This window comes from Puma concolor, chromosome C1, assembly GCF_028749965.1.
Source record: "Puma concolor isolate L17-30 chromosome C1, mPumCon1.1.hap2, whole genome shotgun sequence".
NCBI classification, from domain to species: Eukaryota; Metazoa; Chordata; class Mammalia; order Carnivora; family Felidae; genus Puma; species Puma concolor.
The window spans coordinates 161318119-161337987 of NC_141674.1; the positions used below are offsets into that span (position 1 = coordinate 161318119).

Below are 19869 nucleotides of genomic sequence, written 5' to 3' on the forward strand. Positions count from 1 at the left end.
TTTTTAAAAGGTTCCCAGGTGGTAACGATAGAGGTGAAAGTTGGAGAAACATTGTTCAAAGGATTTGTGCATTTCATCTGTTTTCGTATTTATTGGCAAAGGTGTCCCAAATACTTTCCAAAATCCTTTCAGCATCTTAAGTTATGTTCTCTGTTCACGACTGTGTTGTTTGTGTTTTCTCCTCCTTGGTCAAGCTCTCATAACGGTTGTCACTACTGTTAGTCTTTTCAAAACATGTGCTTTGCTGCTTCTGTATTTTCTGTGTCAGTAATTTTTTTCTTTTATTTCTATCCTTGTACTTTCTTTAGGTTTATTCTGTTATTCAGTTCCTGTTAACCAAATATTTGGGAGCACTTTTAACCAAATATTTTTCTTAGATTTATTAGGGAGTAGGTAACACATGTGGTATAAATTGTGGCCCCAAACACGTGTTGTAACAGATTTGTGATTAGATATTCTCCAAGTATTTTCCCTCTTTTATACTTTTTACAAAAGACGTTTTACATTTTGCTAAAGACAACGGGTAAGTTCCCCTCACTGTCTCTTTCTGTAGGGTGCCCCACCCTCACCACCCCCACACCCCAGTTCAGCCATCTTGAATGTACCTACTATAATCTTTCTGGGTTCATGTGGAAGTTTTCGACTCCATCCTCGCAGCGTTTACAGGCCTTGCGTTTTTGTTTGTCCTCTTCAGTATATGGTCACCAAAGTTAGTCAGAAACCTCTGTGGCAAACTGATGTTGGTACTTCAGATGGGCCTACCTCTGTGGATTTTTACTTTAAAAAAAAAAAATGTTTGTTTATTTATTTATTGAGTGAGAGAGAATGTCAAACAGGCTCCACACTTAGTGTGGAGTTGATGCGGAGCTCGAACTCACGAACTATAAGATCATGACTGGAGCCAAAACCAAGAGTCAGGTGCTTGACCGACTGAGATACCCAAGTGCTCCAGATTCTTACTCTTTTATTACCGATAGCAAGGATAGTCCTCATTTTCACAGTAGGCCAGCCAAATCTTTTAGAAGATTTTTAAAAAATTTTTTTAACGTTTATTTATTTTTGAGACAGGGAGAGACAGCATGAACGGGGGGAGGTCAGAGAGAGAGGGAGACACAGAATCTGAAACAGGCTCCAGGCTCTGAGCTGTCAGCACAGAGCCTGACGCGGGGCTCGAACTTACGGACCGCGAGATCGTGACCTGAGACGAAGTCGGATGCTTAACCGACTGAGCCACCCAGGAGCCCCTAGAAGATTTTTAGAAGTATGCTTTGTCCAGAATTTTATTTTATTTTTTATTATCTTTTTAATTTAAATTTTAGTTAATATACAGTGCAATATTGGTTTCAGGAGAATTCAGTGATTCATCACTTGCATACAACACGCAGTGCTCATCACAACAGGTGCCCACCTTAATACCCATCATCCATCTAGCCCATCCCCCACCCTCTTCCCTTCATCAACCCTCAGTTTGTTTTCTGTCCTTAAGAGTCTCTTGTGGTTTGTTTCCCTCTCTCCTCTTTTTTCTCCTCCTTCCCGTATGTTAATCTGTTTTGTCTCTTAAATTCCACCAATGAGTGAAATACTATGGTATTTGTCTTTCTCTGATTGACCTATTTTGCTTAGCATAATACGTTCTAGCTCCATCCACATCATTGCAAATGGCAAGATTTCATTCTTTTTGTGTTTCATCCAGAATTTTAAATTCCATACTGGAAGACTTTCTCTGGACATCTAGTCTTCCATATATCTAGAAATAGAAGTTATCCAGTTTATAACATAAACATCTTCTGTCTTTTCCATAGTTTTTCAGTTGGATGCTTGTTTCATTTTTAAAAGCTTTCTTATTTTTTTATATTTTTGAGCTATAAATTTCCCTCTGAATACCACTTTACCCTGCAATAATGATCAAGGTAAAATTTCATTACTTACTATGCGATATTCTTTGCATAGATGCGGTGCATCATGATCTTTATGTACTGCCCCGTTAGTCTCCACGAACCCCAAGGAGATCTGTACTATTATTATTCATCATTTTATCAATGATGAAACTGAAGTAAAGAAAACTTAATTTCCCTAGGATCATCAGAGATAGGTGGCATGTAGGGAAACTAGAATTCCAATCCAGGTTTGCCTGAATTCAAAATGAGTTCTTGCAACCACTTTAATCTAGCTTGGAGGGGGGGTGCGCAGGAAGCAGGGGGGGATATTTGAGGGGAGAATGAAAAGGAAAAAAAATTGACATCATTTGGAAAATGGTGCAGGTTGTTAAGGGGATAATAGCAATCCCACCCAGCCTCAGAGAACATGGAGCAAACTGAGGTGTGCCAAGCAGTAACAGGTGTGCAAGAGCACCGCCTGGGCTCTCGGGTGCTTTGACAGCAACTCGTCTTTCCCTCATTCAAATCTTCATTGATTTGTACTTTCTTGGCAATATCTCAGCTTATGAAAAAAAAAAACAATGTGTAATCCAAGTGGCCCTACTTGTAATGTATAGAACCATCACGGACCAACATATTTTTAGCCCCAAACAAAATAGTCTCTTCTGCTAATCCCAGACCTTGGCTTCAAGCCAACTGGCTTCTTGCTTTTATTATTTGCAATAGAATCCAGGATTCAGAGTGAATAAAAGAGCTGAACAGGAATATAACTCCTGATAATATTGTCTCTGCGCCTTGTGCACTTATCCTTTTTGTCTCGCCCCAGGGGAAAAGCAGTTTTTCTTACTTATGCTAAATCCAGTTGTTCCCCACAGCGACCATGTAAATCTTGGCACCGAGTACGCAGCAGAATAAAAAGTCAAGGCTGTGGGAGGTGCTCACATGAGAGCAACAGGCAGCTGCAAAGCCCCAAACCGCTCCATCCATTTTCTGCTAAAAATAAAGGGTTCTATTCATCAAAAACTTTTATATGTTCTTATGATTTTTCTTACAAAAAAGCCAACACGATATGCAGCAAAGAAGAATAACCGCCGGTTCACAGACCATGCCATCCTTTCATTTCCCAGAGTAAGCAATCCAGACAGAGGACAAGCAGGAGGGGCTTGCCATTTGCCGAATGTGCCAGACCAAAAAAAAAAAAAAAAAAAATGTCTTCTGTAAAAAGGGATCTGACCTCAAATTAGACATCGAAATTGTTCACTTCAAGGGAAACTGTCTCCTTTCTGCACACCCATTTAATCAAATGAATTACCCTAAGCCTGCATGCAAGAGATGTTTCAGCTTTGTTTTAATGTGTTTTCTAAATATCATAGGTTTCTTATCGTTTTTCCCCAGCCAAGGAGAATTGGTTAGAATTTACCAAAATTGAAAGTTTGTTTACACCTGATTCTTTTACTGTCTCCCGTTTCCTCCCAGTCTTTCAGAATGATCTTTTTGTTGTAGATCCAAATTACCATAGACTTTAGAAAGCTTCCTCTACTTACTAACACAATAGCATTAAGGAAAATTTTTAAAGAGTTAAAAAAAATCACAATCCCACCTCACTAAAAAGGCAGCTGGTTTACGCTCTAGGCTTCTTCTCTGCCCCAAATTTGCATGCATTCATCTTATATACATGCATACATATCCTAGTATGTAATCCTAGTATAGATTGGAATTCTAAAATCCCTAACATTTTATCACGTCCTATTTTCTGTTTCTTTTGTGTTTGCAGATCGGCTCGCCTAGAGAAGGAATTACACTGGCCCAGAAGCTACTCATTCTTTGTAAGTGCTCCACATATATGTACATCCTACCTCTCTAACAAGACCAGAAAATCTTTTGGGAGTTTTTCCTATTTCCTTTTGGGCTTTCCACAGACTCTGGGCAAGTGTTAAGTGCCTAGAAAGTGCTTCATTGATAGGATGTTTTCAGTTATTCATTCAGTCTGCTAGGTGTTCACTTAATAGAACTGAAACGTTATTGAATTGAATTTAAATTCCCCATTAATAGGGGTGTCTGGGTGGCTCAGTCGGTTAAGCATCTGGCTTCGGTTCAGGTCATGATCTTGCTGTCTGTGGGTTCGAGGCCTGCATTGGGCTCTGTGCTGACAGCTCAGAGCGTGGAGCCTGCTTCTGATTCTGTGTCTCCCTTTCTCTCTGACCCTCCCCTGCTCATGCTCTCTCTCTCTGTCTGTCTCCCTCAAAAATAAATAAACATTTGGGGCGCCTGGGTGGCTCAGTCGGTTAAGCGTCCGACTTCAGCCTGGGTCATGATCTCGCAGTCCGTGAGTTCGAGCCCCGCGTCGGGCTCTGGGTTGATGGCTCGGAGCCTGGAGCCTGCTTCTGATTCTGTATCTCCCTCTCTCTCTGCCCCTCCCCCGTTCATGCTCTGTCTCTCTCTGTCTCAAAAATAAATAAACATTAAAAAAAATTAAAAAATAAATAAATAAATAAACATTTAAAAATTTAAATTTCCCATTAATAAGAGAGTAATTACTTGAAATACATAGGAATTTGACTAACGAACACCTCCAAAGCTATGAGTCACTGTGTTCACGGTCTCTCAAACATACCAGCTTCTTCCATGCCTGTCCGTCTTTGCTTCTGCTGCTAACCTGGAAAGCACGTTTTCGTTCTTTCAAACTGTTGTGCAAATCACCTTCTTTAATGAAGTCTTTCATTAACACCACCCCAGGATATAAATCACCAATCTCTTCTTCAGGCCACTCTAAACTTTGTGCTTACTTTATTATAGTAATTTATGTATCATATGACTACCTCTCCGTAAGAACATAAGCTCCCTGAAGTCAAGAACTGTATTGTATTCATCTCTGTACTTCCAACATCTGCCATGTTTCTTTGGATGCCATGATCAGTTCAGAGTGTAGGTTGAACATTAGATGGTTACTGGACACCTACCTTAGTGGTCTTACAGTTAATGTAATGGGAAAGCAAGTTTAAGTAACTTGTCACAGCATGAGAAGCAAGTCAGAGAACAATGAAGCACAACGTGATGCCGCCATTTCTATGCTTCAAACATTCTGACACAGGGAATAAAAAAATGCCAGCAAAAAAAATGCCAAATGGTTTCAGACCTATTCTATGAATTAAAAGATAAGCCAGTCACTTTTAAAATGTTTCTTATAGAAAACTTCAGACATATATAAGAACTAGAATAGTTTAATGGAATGTCAAACATCAAGAGTTATTCACATACAGCAAAAATCGTATGCCGTTTATGCCCTGATCCACTTTCTCTCCCTACTGGACTACTTTAAAGCTAAATCTAGACATCACATCATTCTTGCGTAAACATTTAGGATGCAGCTCTATAAGATAAGGGATCTTTCATTAGACACTAAAATAATATCACTATCCTAAAAAAATAATACTGCTTTCTTAGTATCATCAAATATCATCAATGTTTAAATTTGCCTCAATGTTTTTTTTTTTTTTTTCAGAGCTTTACCATCAGGATTCAAAGAGGCTCATACTTAAATTTGGTTGATGTTTTTCTTAAGTCTCTTTTAACTTAAGACTTTTTTTTTTGCCCTTGTAATTTATTTGTTGAAGGAGCTGGGTCATTTGTCCTATAGTTTCCCATATCCTGGATTTAGGGATTGAATCCTCATACTGCGTCAATCATGTTCTTCAGTTCCCTGTACTAGTTGTAAACTAGTAGTTAGATTTTAGTCCTGTCTAGTAGAATTTTCTGTGATGATGGAAGTATTCCATATCTGCACATGTGACTATTGCACTAGTGTGACTGAGGGACTGAATTAATTAATTTTGTTCTAATTAACTTATACTTACACAGCCCCAAATGGCTAGTGCCTGCCATATTGGACAGCACATACAGGTTAATTGAAATTGAAGCTGAAATAGACACATGTTGCAAATGGTTACTGTACTGAATTCAAGTTTGCTGGTTTATCAAGAATATTGCGTAATGGTGCATTTCCACAAGAGGGCGAACATGTCTGGTTGTCTCTGCAATATTAACAGTCCTTTGATGATCATGGTCTATATCCATTAATTCATTAGAAGGTTGCAAAATGATCGTATACTGTTTTTATCATTCCTTCTTCACTTATTAGCTTAACTCTATCAAGAAAACTTCCTCTTGTCAACAGTTTTATTGGCCTGAGGTGTAGTTTTTACAGGAAAGGCAGAATAAATGCTTGTTTCCTAGCATTCACCAAAGACGATCAATTTTTTTGTTTGTTTAGCATCATTATAAATTCACAGATTTTAATGTTTCATTCCATTGCAGTTATTATTTATTCATCTTGATGCTTAAATTGTCCCATTTTTGGCTCATGGGAACCTCTTCAAATTGGTTTCTGAATCCTTTTGTCATTACCCCATAGTTCTTCATAGCTTCCTTGCTTTCTAATATGACAAAATATTCCAAGCTCATCATAATCATTTCCTGCCCCAGTTAATTAGCCATTTACCCAAAAGGCCGATTCCTTTTGGTGGAAAGTTGTATTTAGAAACTACAGTCTGAGGTCGCCTGGATGGCTCAGTTGGTTAAGCATCCTACTCTGAATTTCGGCTCAGGTCGTGATCTCCTGGTTTATGAGTTTGAGCCCTGCCTTGGGCTTCACGCTGTCAGTGCGGAACCTGCTTGGGATTCTCTGTCTCCTCTCTGCCCCTCCCCAACTCATACTCTCTCTCATAATAAATAAATGAACATTAAAAAAAGAAAGAAAGGAAGGAAGGAAGGAAGGAAGGAAGGAAGGAAGGAAGGAAGGAAGGAAGGAAGAAAGAAAGAAACTACAGTCTGGGTGCTAGGAGAGACCAGTGAGCCTGGGTTCATCATTATCTTAGGCTTTTCTAGTAGATAGAAACCAGGAAATATTTTTTTAATAGAAAATGAATCATGCATTTATATTTCTAATTCAAATTTAGGATTACATGGTTTTTATTTAAATTCTCTGATTTTATATTTGTCATTTTTTTTAATGTTGACAATCTTGGCTCCTCTTGAATTAACATGATTACTTATTTGCTTTATCCTATTACATACATAATAGTTTAGAATAAACTATGCCAATATTACTAACAATATAACTACTGGAAAAAATTTAAGTTTGTTTATTTTTGCAGTTCTTTTTGTCTTAGAGTACATCCCAGTCAAATTATGTTTTAAAATATCTTGAGGATGCCTGGGTGGCTTGGTCATTAAGCATCTGACTCCGGCTCAGGTCATGATCTCATGGTTCATGATTTGAGCCCCGTTTTGGGTGAACTCATGCCCCACTTGGGGTGAGGTTGAGCTTCGCATCTGGTGAGCCTGGATTCTGTCTGTCTCTCTCTCTCTCTCCCTCCCTCCCTCCCTCTTTCTCTCTCTCTTCTTCTGCCCCTCCTGGGATTCTCTCTCTCTCTCTCTCTCTCTCTCTGTCTCTCTGCCCTCTCTCTCTCAAAACACAAAAAGAAAAGAAAAAACACTTTGAAATAGTTCTTCTCTGTACAATAAAGCTGCCTACTCAATACACAATTAGGTTTACTAACTTTATGTTTTAATTTTCAGTTACTCCATTTTATTTTAATCATGCAAAACATTCACATGATTCCAAAATCACATCTCTAAGTAAGGTAATTTTAGAAATGTCTGGCTTCTGGTACTATTCCCTCCTTTTGCTCCTCCCACCTCTCTGGGATTTTTTTTTTTTTTTTTTTTTTTTTTTTTTTTTTAGATTGGATGTTGGCTTATCTTCCACTTAAGCTATAAATCTGGAACATTAAAAAATTACCGTGTACCCTGAGTCACAAGGATTGCCATCTTATTTCAGCAGGGCTCATCCCATCCTTCCTTCTTTCCATTTGATTTGCCCAAAATGAGGATGATAGCAGCAATGACTCCAATGACAGTTTGCATAAGTGTGGCTCTGGTCAGCAGTTGGAAATACCAAGTTGTTTCCTACTACTTTTATGTTTGTTAGGGTCACAAAGTAGATCTGAAACCATTTCGTATTTTCTGCTGACATATCCTCTGCTCTCTCAGAAGCAGAACCGTTGCAGCAGTGAAATAGCAGCATCAAAACTCTTGTACCCTCAGTGAGAACATCAGGACCCTGCATTTACTGAACCCTGGAAAAGGAAATCATTTGGGGAAATAATTTAGCCCATCACTCTGCTCAGATCTGCACTTAATGCATTTTAGGTAACTATTATGATCAACACCAAAAATATACTTGTAATAGAGCTTCATGTGTGGCAGCCATGAAAAGGCACCTCCTAGATCTGCAACTGCAGGGGAGTGTAATTGACTGATGTTCCCGTGCTGGTGTGCTCTGAAATCCACCGCGGCATTAAGAAAAGTAGCATCTTTATTGAGATATAATGCACATACCATAAAACTCACCTTTTAAAGTATGCAATTCAAGAGTTTTTACTGCAGACACAAAGTCACGCAACCATCCCCATCATCTAATTTCAAAGCATTTTAATCACTCCAGAAGGAAGGTCTGTGCCGTGAGCAGTTGCTTCACGGCCCCTACTCCCTCCAGCTATGGCAACCACGAACCTGCTTCTTGTCTCCATGGGTTTGCCCAGCGTCAGCATTTCATGTAAATGAGATCATTCAACATGCGGCCATTTATGTCTGGCTTCTTTTGCTTGCCACAGTGGCTTCAGGGTTCATCCATGATACAGTATGTATCAGTGCTTCATGCCTTCTTATTTTTCTGTTTCGTTTTGCCCTTTTTGAAATTGTGGTAAAATACACATAACATAAAATGTACCATTTTCACCATTGCAAGTTCAGTTCAGTAATGTAAAGTACATTCACATTGTTGTGCAACACGTCTCCAGAACTCTTTTCATCTTGTAAACCTGGAAGTCTATACCCATAAAACAGCAGCTCCCTACCCCCTCCCCACCGCGGCACCTGGCGGCCACCATTCTACTTTCTGTCTCTATGAGTTTGACTACTCTAGGTGGTCCTCATACAAGTGGAATCATATACTATTTGTCTTTATTTTTATTTTTTTATTTTTTAACTTTATAATGTTTATTTATTTTTGAGAGAGAGAGAGTGAGGGAGAGGCAGAGAGAGAGAGAGAGAGAGAGAGAGCGCGTGACGGAGAGTCAGAGAGTGAAACACAGAATCTGAAGCAGGCTCTAGGCTTTGAGCTGTCAACATAGAGCCCAACACAGGGCTCAAACCCACGAACCGTGAGATCATGACTTGAGCCGAAGTTGGACGTTTCACTGACTGAGCCACCCACGTGCTCCTTACTTGTCTTTTTGTAACTGGCTTATTTCACTTGGCAAAATGTCTTCCAGGTTCATCATATTGTAGCATATGACAGAATCTCCTTCCTTTTTTAAGGCTGAATCATATTCTGTTATTTATTTCCTTTTATGACCAAATATATTCCATTGTATGGATAGACTACATTTTGTTTATCCATTCATCAGTTGATGAACACTCTTTGGTTAATATGAACAATGCTGCTATGAACATTTGTGTGTAAGTTTTTGTGTGGAAATAGGCTTTCAGTTCTCTTTGATATATACCTGGGAGTAGAATCACTGAGTCTATGTTTAACTTAAGAACTGTCAAACTGTTTTCCAAAGCAGCTCCACCATTTTACATTCCCACCCACAATGTGTGAAGGTTCCAAATTCTCTACATCACAGCCAGCTCTTGTTTTTTGTGGGTTTTTTTGTTTTTTTGCTGTTTTTTTTTTTTTTTTAGTTTATGTATTTATTTTGAGAGACTGTGCCAGTGGGGGAGGGGCAGAGAGAGGGAGAGAGAGAGAATCCCAAGCAGGCTCTGCACTGTCAGTACAGAGCCTGGTACGGGGCTCCAACTCACAAACCATGAGATTATGACCTGAGCCAAAACCAAGAGTCAGATGCTTAACCGACTGAGCCACCCAGGCAACCCTATTGTACATTTTTTAAATCATAGCCATCCTAGTGGGTGTGAAGTATATCTCACTGTGGCTTTTATTTGCATTTTCCCAATGACTTATGATGCTGAACATCATTTCATACTTATCGGCTATTTGTATATTTTCACTGGAGAAATTTCTGTTCAGATCCTTTGCTCATTTTTAATTGGGTTTATTTATCTTTTTATTGAATTATGTGCTTTGTGTGTTTTGGATACAAGTCCCTTATCATATAAATCCGATAAGGACAATCACCATTTTGTCCATCATAGCAGTTACACAGAGACTGTGATGTTCATAGCAATTCCCATCCAGTGGCTGAGTAGGGCAGGGATACTAAGGCAGGCTCATTCCTAGGCAATATGGGATTTCTCAACTTTGGTTCAAGGTGACTCTGGCTCAAAAGTCATCACCTCCATAGCATATTTTGGCTAAGGACTTCCCAAAAGCTTTACTAAACCTTCCTGGGACTGCTTGGTGGTTCAGGATCCTCCTATCCAATCTTCTCTCCCTTTCCTCTTCACTGGGATCAGACTTGCTTTGCAGTCTGACAGTTCTCAGCCTTTTTCCATTCCTGCCCCCATATTCTCTCACATCATCACTTTCCCTAATAAAACCTCAGAACATCTAATCTTGTCTTGGGGTCTGCTTCTTAGAGGACCTGGCCTAATATACCGTGCAATGGCAATGTCTACACTAAAGAATCAGTTTAAAAGTTCAAGGCAGAAGTCCTTCTTTAATGGATGTCAGCAGTGACCAGAGACAAACCCAAAAGTAGAGATTTGAACTCTCTAGTTTGCTATGATGTTTCTACTCAGTGAAAAGAGCAATGATATTCCAGCCAGGTATATTCTACAAGCTCTGCCACTTGTTTAATTTTATGATTTCGAGCAGTTATTTAACCTTCCTATGCTTTAGTTTCCTTCTCTGCAAAATGTGCACAACAGTGCTATCTCCTCGTACTGTTTGGAAGATTAAATAAAATAATGTCAAAAGCATCTAGCAAAGTGCTGGGGCGCCTGGGTGGTGCAGTTGGTTAAGCGTCCGACTTCAGCCAGGTCACGATCTTACAGTCCGTGAGTTCGAGCCCCGCGTCAGGCTCTGGGCTGATGGCTCAGAGCCTGGAGCCTGTTTCCGATTCTGTGTCTCCCTCTCTCTGCCCCTCCCCCGTTCATGCTCTGTCTCTCTCTGTCCCCAAAATAAATAAACGTTGAAAAAAAAAAAAAAAGCATCTAGCAAAGTGCTGGCACATAGTAAGAGCTCACCAAATGTTAGTTTCCTTGCCAAATCCTCTCAGTGGGGCCTTAGCAACATCACACTTGGTTGCTTGAAGGAAAGTAATAATTTCTGTCTAATGAGTCACACCCACACTTTATAGGAGTGAGCAGAGTGTTAAGTATCAATTTTCCTCTTGCCTATCTCTCAGGCTCCCTTTTCTTGGTCTATTCTGGCCCAGCCATTGCCCCCTTGGGTTCCTGGACACTGGATGAATGAGCTTTTCTCAGCAGTGTTCCAAAAGTAGGTCCCAGGCTCAGAGCTACCTGGCCACCTGCACTGGCAAAACCTCTCTTCCTCCTCCTCACCTCACCAGAATGTTGTGTTGCTCTTTTCCCTGTCCTATTACTTTTCCAAATGCTATGCCCCTTACCCCTAGTTTTAACCAGCTTACATCTTTCTTTTTTAAAAAAAATCGTTAAAGTCTGCTCCTTTCTATTCACACGCATCATCTTGGCACCTCCCCACTCTCTTCACTTCCACAGACACTCTAATTTCGAAGGGTCTTGGTGGTAAGGACGAGTTTCAGAGAAAGTCTCCAGTCATCATAGCATATCCTACCCTAGCAAAAACCATGTTGTGGTTGGAAGTGTGGGTTATGGGTCTATCCTGAGGTGTGGTGAAGATTACAAAGTTACTTTTTTACCTGCCACATACATAGAAAATAAAAGTGTAGGTTGAACTTTTAAAACTTTAAACACTGTAAACCCCCTGTTACCTAGAAGTGTTCTAGACAGCATTATTTAAGAGCTGAGACCATACCCAGAGAAAAACTACGTTTACTCCATGTTAAGTAAAGACCTGCAATAAGGTATAGGATTCTGTGCAAAAAGAAAAAAAAAAGAGTAGAGTGACACTGTGGAGCAGATAGGACCCTAAAACGGGACCAATAGTCAAGTAATTTGTTTTTTACTACCATACCATTTGTCTGGTCCACACCTGATGAGTAGATAAAAATCTCAGGGTACAGGTCTGCTACAGAGAACAAAAGAATCTTAAAGGATTGGACTTCTGTTCAAAACTAACTCAGTTGTTTGGTATTAGTTTATCTACGATCTCACATGCACAAAGTGCTTGTGTGCACTGCTCTCTTACAGTTATAGTGGTGTATTTTTTGATCTTGTAAATAGTAAGTGCTCACTGAAACAAAAATCTGTTTCTGTTTTGGCAAACATCTTTCCTGGAATTTCTATATACAACCTGTGTATCTTAATATTCTTCAAATAAATCTTACCTAGAGAAGACAAAGGTGGGGGAGGTGAGGAAACACTACTCATTTAGGACACATACACAACACTTGTGTTGGCTCAGAGCTAACATTCTCAGAGGAGAGACAAACACAACACGGAACTCTCCCAGGAACTTGAATTGCCTCTGCCAGACTCCTCAGAATTTCTCTCATTCCTTTGTTCCCCCCACTTTGGGTCACCTTCTCATAAGCACCGGAAACATGTTAGGTCTTGTTTCTTTCTCTTGGGACCATGTTGCGTTTCAGGGGCACAGAGGCCATCTTCTCTTTTTCCTCCACATCAGTTTTTTTTTTTTTGTTGGGTTCCTCTTCTGTTCTTAGGTCAAGAGATTTCTGACTAAGGTCATTTCAGGGAAGCTTGAAAGTAAAAACAGGTCAGTTTTGAGTTTATGGAAACATTTAAACACCTGATGTTTTTCTTGGAAGCCTTTAGTATCTAGGCTCTTGGGAGCCTTGTGGATACCATTATACACAGGAGGAGAGCTTCCTGCATTTTTCACTTTTATAAGTATACAAAACAAATGTTTGGAAGAGTAAAGTGACTTCAAGCTAAATTGTCTTTCCTTACTATTTTAAATTACAAAAAATAAAACCACTACACATATCAATGATTCTTAAAGTTTAGAGTGACTAATAATCATGAGAGGAGCTTGTTAAATAAGCAGATTCTTAGGCCTAAACCCCAGAAACCCAATCAGGTTGTCTGGGGTGTACCCTAGAATTTGCATCTTTTTTTAAACATTTATCTATTTATTTTCAAAGAGAGGGGAGACTGGGTGGTTCAGTAGGTTAAGCATCTGACTTCAGCTCCAGTCATGATCTCACCACTTAAGAGTTCGAGCCCTGCCTTGGGCTCTGTCCTGACAGCTCAGAGCCTGGAGCCTGCTTCAGATTCTGTGTGTGTCTCTCTCTCTGCCCCTTCCCCACTCACACTCTGTCTCTTTCTCTCTCTCAAAAATAAATGAACATTAAAAAAATAAAAAATTAAAAAGGAGGGAGAGAGAGAGAAGGGAAGGGGCAGAGAGAAAGAGAATCTCAAGCAGGCTCCATGCTGTCAGTACAGGGCTCGAACCCATGAACCATGAGATCAAGACCTGAGCAGAAGTCAGATGTTCAACCAACCGAGCCACCAGGTTTGCATCTTTAACAAGCACAATTGGGATTCTGAGAAAGTAGCTTTCTGCTGTGGGTTCAACTGTGTCCCCCTAAAAGGCAAGTTGAAGTCCTAACCCCTGGTACCTGTGAACATGGCCTTATTTGGAAGTAGGGTCTTTGCAGATGTAATCAAGTTAGGATGAGGTCATATTGGATTAGGGTGGGCTCTAAATCCCAGATTGGTGTCCTTAGAAGGAGAAAGAAACAAGACAGAGACACACAGGGAAGAAGGCCATGTGAAGATGGAGGCAGAAGTTGGAGTTATGCTCTCGTACACTAAGGAACACCAAGCAACCACTAGAAGCTAGAGGAGGCAAGGAGAGTTTCTTCCCCAGAGTCTTCAGAGGGAGTCTGTCCCTGTTGACACCTTTCTTTAAGCTTCTAGCCTCCAGAACTGTGAGAAAATAAGTTTCTGTTGTTGTAAGCCACCCCAGTTTGTGATGGCAGCCCTAGGAGATTAATACACCCTCACACTTCACTCTGAGAAACACTGTTAGGGGCACCTGGTGGTTCAGTCAGTTGAGTGTCCGAATTTTGATTTCGGCTCAGGTCATGATGCCATGGTCTTGGGATCGAGCCCCATGTTGGGGTCTGCTCTGAGTGTGGGGCCTGCGTACGATTCTCTGTCTCTCTCTCCCTCTGCCCCTCTCCCCTGCTTGTGCATGCTCTCTCCCCAAAATAAAATAATAAAATAATAAAATAAAATAAAAAATAAAGAAATACTGCCTTCCATAGCAAATACAAACATGGAAAATGCATATTGATATAATGTACTTGATATTTGGTACTATTATATTTCAAATTAATTAAAAACTGGAAGCCTTACAGTCAAAAAGAATGAAATCTTGCTATTTGCAACTACATGGATGGAACTAGAGGGTATTATGCTAAGTGAAATTAGTCAGTCAGAAAAGACAAATATCATATGACTTCACTCATATGAGAACTTTAAGACACAGAACAGATGAACATAAGGGAAGGGAAGCAAAAATAATATAAAAAATAGGGAGGGGACAAAACATAAGAGACTCTTAAATACGGAGAACAAACAGAGGGTTACTAGAGGGGTTTTGGGAGGGGGGATGGGCTAAATGGGTAAGGGGCATTAAGGAATCTACTCTTGAAATCATCGTTGCACTATATGCTAACTAAATTGGATGTAAATTAAAAAATAAAAATATAAATAAATAAGTAAATAAATAAATAAATAAATAAATAAATAAATAAATAAAAAACTGGAAGCCTTACCCATGGATACCTTAGTTTGCATGACAAACATCTGACTATGGTTAATAATCTAGAAAGACCCATTTTTGTTGTAGGAATTAAGGACCAGTACCATCTAAAACATTTTAAAGTAATTGTATCAATATTCTATGGGTCTGTAACAGATTATCACAAGTTTAGTGGTTTACAACGACACAGATTTATTAGCTTACCATTCTGGAAGTCAGAAATCCAAAATGGGTCTCACTGGGCTAAAATCAAAGTGGTGGCAGGGCTGTGTTCCTTCTGGAAGCTATATGGGAGAATTTGTTTCCTTGCCTTTTCTGGCTAGAGGCTACCTGCATTCCTTGGCTTGGGTCCTCTTCTATCTTTAAAGCCAGCAATAACTGACTGAATCTTTCTCACATCACATTACTTTGACGCTGACTCTTCTGCCTCCCTCCCACGTTTAAAAACCCTTGTGATTAAGTTGGGCCCACCCAGATAATCCAGGACAACCCTATATTAAGGTTAGCTAATTAGTAACCTTTATTCCATCTGCAATCTGAATTTCTCTTTGACTATGCAATGTAACATATTCACAGGTCTGGGGATTAAGACATGGATAGCTTTAGGAAGCCAGTATTCTGCCTCCCACAGTATCCAATCTTTGGATTCATTCAATATTCTTTGTCATTTCCTCCTTTTAAAAATCTTCACAGGGATGCCTGGCTCAGTCAGTTAAATGTGAGATTCTTGATTTCGTCTCAGGTCATGATCTCACCGTTGGTGAGACTGATCCCTGAAATGGGGCTCTGCGTGGACAGCGCAAAGCCTGCTTGGGATTCTCTCTCTCCCTCTCTCTTTCTGGACCCTCCTCCTCAAAATAAATAAATAAACTTAAAAAAAAACTAAAAAATCTTCACAATGACTCTCTGAGAAAAGTAGGGCAAATATCATAATTACCATTGCTGTTTTGCAAATGAAGTAAGAGGTAGTAAGAGGTAATGATAAACCCCACATCACTGAGGCAATTTGCTTATTCATTCAACACATATTTATAAATAATAGTAAAGTTGGGATTCAAACTCAGATGCCTAACTCTCCCAAGTTCTGTCTCTACCATTTGACTCTGCTGTATTCCTGAAATGAATAAAAATCATGGCCAAGGCAACTGATTGAGATATTTAAGTCTCCTACAGTTGTAAAAGATTCACACACAATAAAGATCATTCTCTTCTCTTCTCTTCCTGCTTTCTGCAAGGAGAGCCAAACCTTTGGATTCTTGGGGCCAGCCTCTTTTTTTCCAACCCCATAAACTTATATACCCCATCACTCTCCCTTTCAGGGAAGAGAGTTAAAATCTTTTTAGGGGCTTTTAGGGGCTACTCAGGGTTTTGTTTTAAAGGTTAACCCTTGAAGGAGCAAAGCTAAACTTTATTCCTGAGAGCATAGTGAGGTGGCTGATTTGTTAGAGTGTGGTGGGTCCCCCAGAGTGGAGAATGCTAGCTTCCTTGAGACTGGGAGAGGGAGCAATTAGGGTTATAGTAGTTTCTGTGAGTATTGTACCCCTGGGACCTACTTATAAGCAACACTTCCGATGGAGGTGTCTATATGAATATCTTAATGCAGCTGGGTCCATTGTTGATGTTAAATATATATGTTTAAGAAATAAATGTGGCCAAAATTGGCTTTCAATGAAAAATTCACTAGGGGTGCCTGGGTGGCTCAGTTGGTTGAGCAACCACCTCTTGATTTCAGCTCATGTCATGATCTCACGGTTTGTGGGATCCAGCCCTACTTGGGCTCTGTGCTCACAGCATGTTGCCTGCTTATGATTCTCTCTCTCTCTCTCTCTCTCTCTCTCTCTCTCTCTCTCTCTCTCCCCCCCATCCCTCCTCTCTTCACACACTCTCTCTCTCTCAAAATAAATAAATAACCATTAAAAAAAGAAAAAATTAATTAAGCAGTAATTTTGTTGTATCTTCCTGTGATCATTAAATTTTGTGTGCCAACTCAGCTAGGCTATGCTACCCAGTTGCTGGGAAGGTATTTTATAGATATGATTAATATCTATAGTCCGTTGACTTTAAGAAAAGGAGACTACCCTCGATATTGTAGGTGGGATTTATCCAATCAGTTTTAGATCTTAAGGGCAAAAACTGAGATTTCTTAAAAAGGGAATCCGGCCTCAAGACTATAACATAGAAATTTTGCCTGAGTTTCCAGGCTGCTGGTCTGCCCTATGCATTTCAGATTCAACACTGCATCATGAACGCATGCCTAATTTCCAGCATACCGACCCACCCTAGATTTCAGACTTGCCAATTTTTTGGCAAGTCTCACGAGCCAATTTCTTTTTCTTTTTTCTTTTCTTATCTTTTCTTTTCTTTTCTTTTCTTTTCCAGGAATATAATTTAGTGATTAATTACTTACCTATAACACCCAGTGCTTCTCCCAACAAGTGCCTTTCTTAACACCCATTTAGCCCATCCCCCCACCCAACCCCCCACCAGCAACCCTCTTTAAGAGTCTCTTATGGTTTGTTTCCCTCTCTGTTTTTATGTTATTTTTGCTTCCCTTTCTCTATGTTCATCTCTTTGTTTCTTAAATTCGACACAAGCAGAATCATAGGATATTTGTCTTTCTCTGACTTATTTTACATAGCATAATACACTCTAGTTCTATCCACATTGTTGCAAATGGTAAGATTTCATTCTTTTTGATTGCCAAGTAATATTTCATTGTATATATATACCAATCTTCTTCATCCATTCATCAGTTGATGGACATTTGGGCTCTTTCCATACTTTGGCTATTGTCATAGTGCTGCTATAAACATTGGGGTGTATGTGTCCCTTCGAAACAGCACACTTGTATCTCTTGTATAAATAAGTAGTAGATTATTTGCTGGGTCATAGTGTAGTTCTATTTTTAGTTTTTTGAGGAAGCTCCACACTGTTTTCCAGAGTGGCTGCACCAATTTGCATTCCCACCAGCAGTGCAAAAGAGTTCCCCTTTCTCTGCATCCTTGCCAACATCTGTTGTTGCCTGAGTTGTTAATTTTAGCCATTCTGAATGGTGTGAGGTGGTATCTCATTGTGATTTTGATTGGTATTTCCCTGATGATGAGTGATGTTGAGCATCTTTTCATGTGTCTGTTAGCCATCTGGATGTCTTCTTTGGAAAAGTGTCTATTCATGTCTTTTGCCCATCTCTTCACTGGATTGTTTCTTGGGTGTTGATTTTGATTAAGTTCTTTATAGATTTTGGATCTAAGCCTTTATCTGACGTGTCAGTTGCAAATATTTTCTCCCATTCCATTGGTTGTCTTTTAGTTTTGCTGATTGTTTTTCTTCACTGTGCAGAAGTTTTTATCTTGATGAGGTCCCATAGTTCATTTTTTTAATTAAAAAATTATTTTAAGTATTTATTTATTTTTGAGAGAGAGAGAGACAGAGACAGAGACAGAGAGTGGGGGGATGAGAGCAGAGACAGAAGGAGACACAGAATCTGAAGGAGGCTCCAGGCTCTGAGCTGTTAGCACAGAGCCTGACACAGGGCTCGAACTCATGGACCACGAGATCATGACCTGAGCCGAAGTCAGACGCTTAGCTGACTGAGCCACCCAGGCGCCCCCCAATAGTTCATTTTTTATTTTGTTTCCCTTGCCTCTGGATACATGTCAAGTAAGAAATTCTGTGGCTGAGGTCAAAGAGGTTTTTGCCTGTCTTATTCCCTAGGATTTTGATGCCTTCCTGTCTTATACTTAGGTGTTTCATCCATTTTGAGTTTATTTTTGTGTATGGTGAAAGAAAGTGGTCCAGGTTCATTCTTCTGCATGTTGCTGTCCAGTTTTTTCAAAACCATTTGCTGAAGAGACTGTCTTTATTCCATTGGATATTCTTTCTTGCTTTGTCAAAGATTAGTTGGCCATATGTTTGTGGGTCCATTTCTGAGTTCTCTATTCTATTCCATTGATCTATGTGTCTGTTTTTGTGCCAGTACCATACTGTCTTGATGATTACAGCTTTGTAATACAGCTTGAAGTCTGGAATTGTGATGCCTCCAGCTTTGGTTTTATTTTTCAACATTACTTTGGCTATTTCTTTAGCTTTTCTGGTTCTGTACAAATTTTAGGATTGTTTGTCCTAGCTCTGTGAAGAATGCTGGTGTTATTTTCATCAAGATTGCAGTGAATATGTAGATTGCTTTGGGTAGTATCGACATTGTAACAATATTTGTTCTTCCAATCTATGAGCACGGAATGTTCAAAAAATGGAAAAATTTTTGGTGTCTTCTTCAATTTCTTTCATAAACTTTCTATGCTTTTCAGTGCTATAGATTTTTTCCCTCTTTGGTTAGTTTTATTCCTAGTTTTTTATGGGGTTTGGTGCAATTGTAAATGGGACAAATTCCTTGATTTCTCTTTCTGCTCCTTCATTATTGGTGTATAAAAATGCAATCGATTTCTGTACATTGATTTTATATCCTGCAACTTTCCTGAATTCATGTGTCAGTTCTAGCAGTTTTTTGGTAGAATCTTTTGGGTTTTCAACATAGAGTATCATGTCCTCTGCTAAGAGTGAAAGTTTGACTTCTTCCTTGCCAATTTTGCTGCCTTTTATTTCTTTTTGTTGTCTGATTGCTGAGGCCAGGACTTCCAACACGATGTTGAATAACAGCGGTGAGAGTGGACATCCCTGTTGTGTTCCTGACCTTAGGCGGAAAGCTCTCCGTTTTTCCCCATTGAGGACTATATTAGTTGTGGGTATTTTGTATATGGCCTTTATGATCTTGAAGTATGATCCTTCTATCCCTACTTTTTTGAGGGTTTTTTTTTTTATGAAGAAAGGATGCTGTATTTTGTCAAATGCTTTTTCAGCATCTTTTGAGAGGATTGTGTGATTCTTATCCTTTCTTTTATTAATGTGATGTATCACATTGATTTGTGGCTATTGAATCAGCCCTGCATCCCAGGAGTAAATCCCACTTGATTGTGATAAATAATTATTTTAATGTATTGTTGAATCTGGTTTGCTAGTATCTTGTTGAGAATTTTTGCATCCATGTTCATCAGGGAAATTGGTCTGTAGTTCTCCTTTTTTAGTGGGGTCTTTTGTCTGGCTTTGGAATCAAGGTAACACTGGCCTCATAGA

The 19869-nt window shown here is 39.5% G+C and overlaps 1 long non-coding RNA gene across 2 annotated transcripts in view; it reads left to right on the forward strand.

Moving 5' to 3' along the window:
• The window catches only part of LOC147578529 (uncharacterized), an 87098-nt gene that overhangs the window by 17860 nt on the left and 49369 nt on the right, over nucleotides 1-19869 (forward strand). For both annotated transcript variants that reach the window (XR_015255305.1, XR_015255303.1), the window contains exon 5: nucleotides 3652-3703. This is a non-coding gene — a long non-coding RNA (uncharacterized LOC147578529). The remainder of the gene's footprint in view (nucleotides 1-3651; nucleotides 3704-19869) is intronic.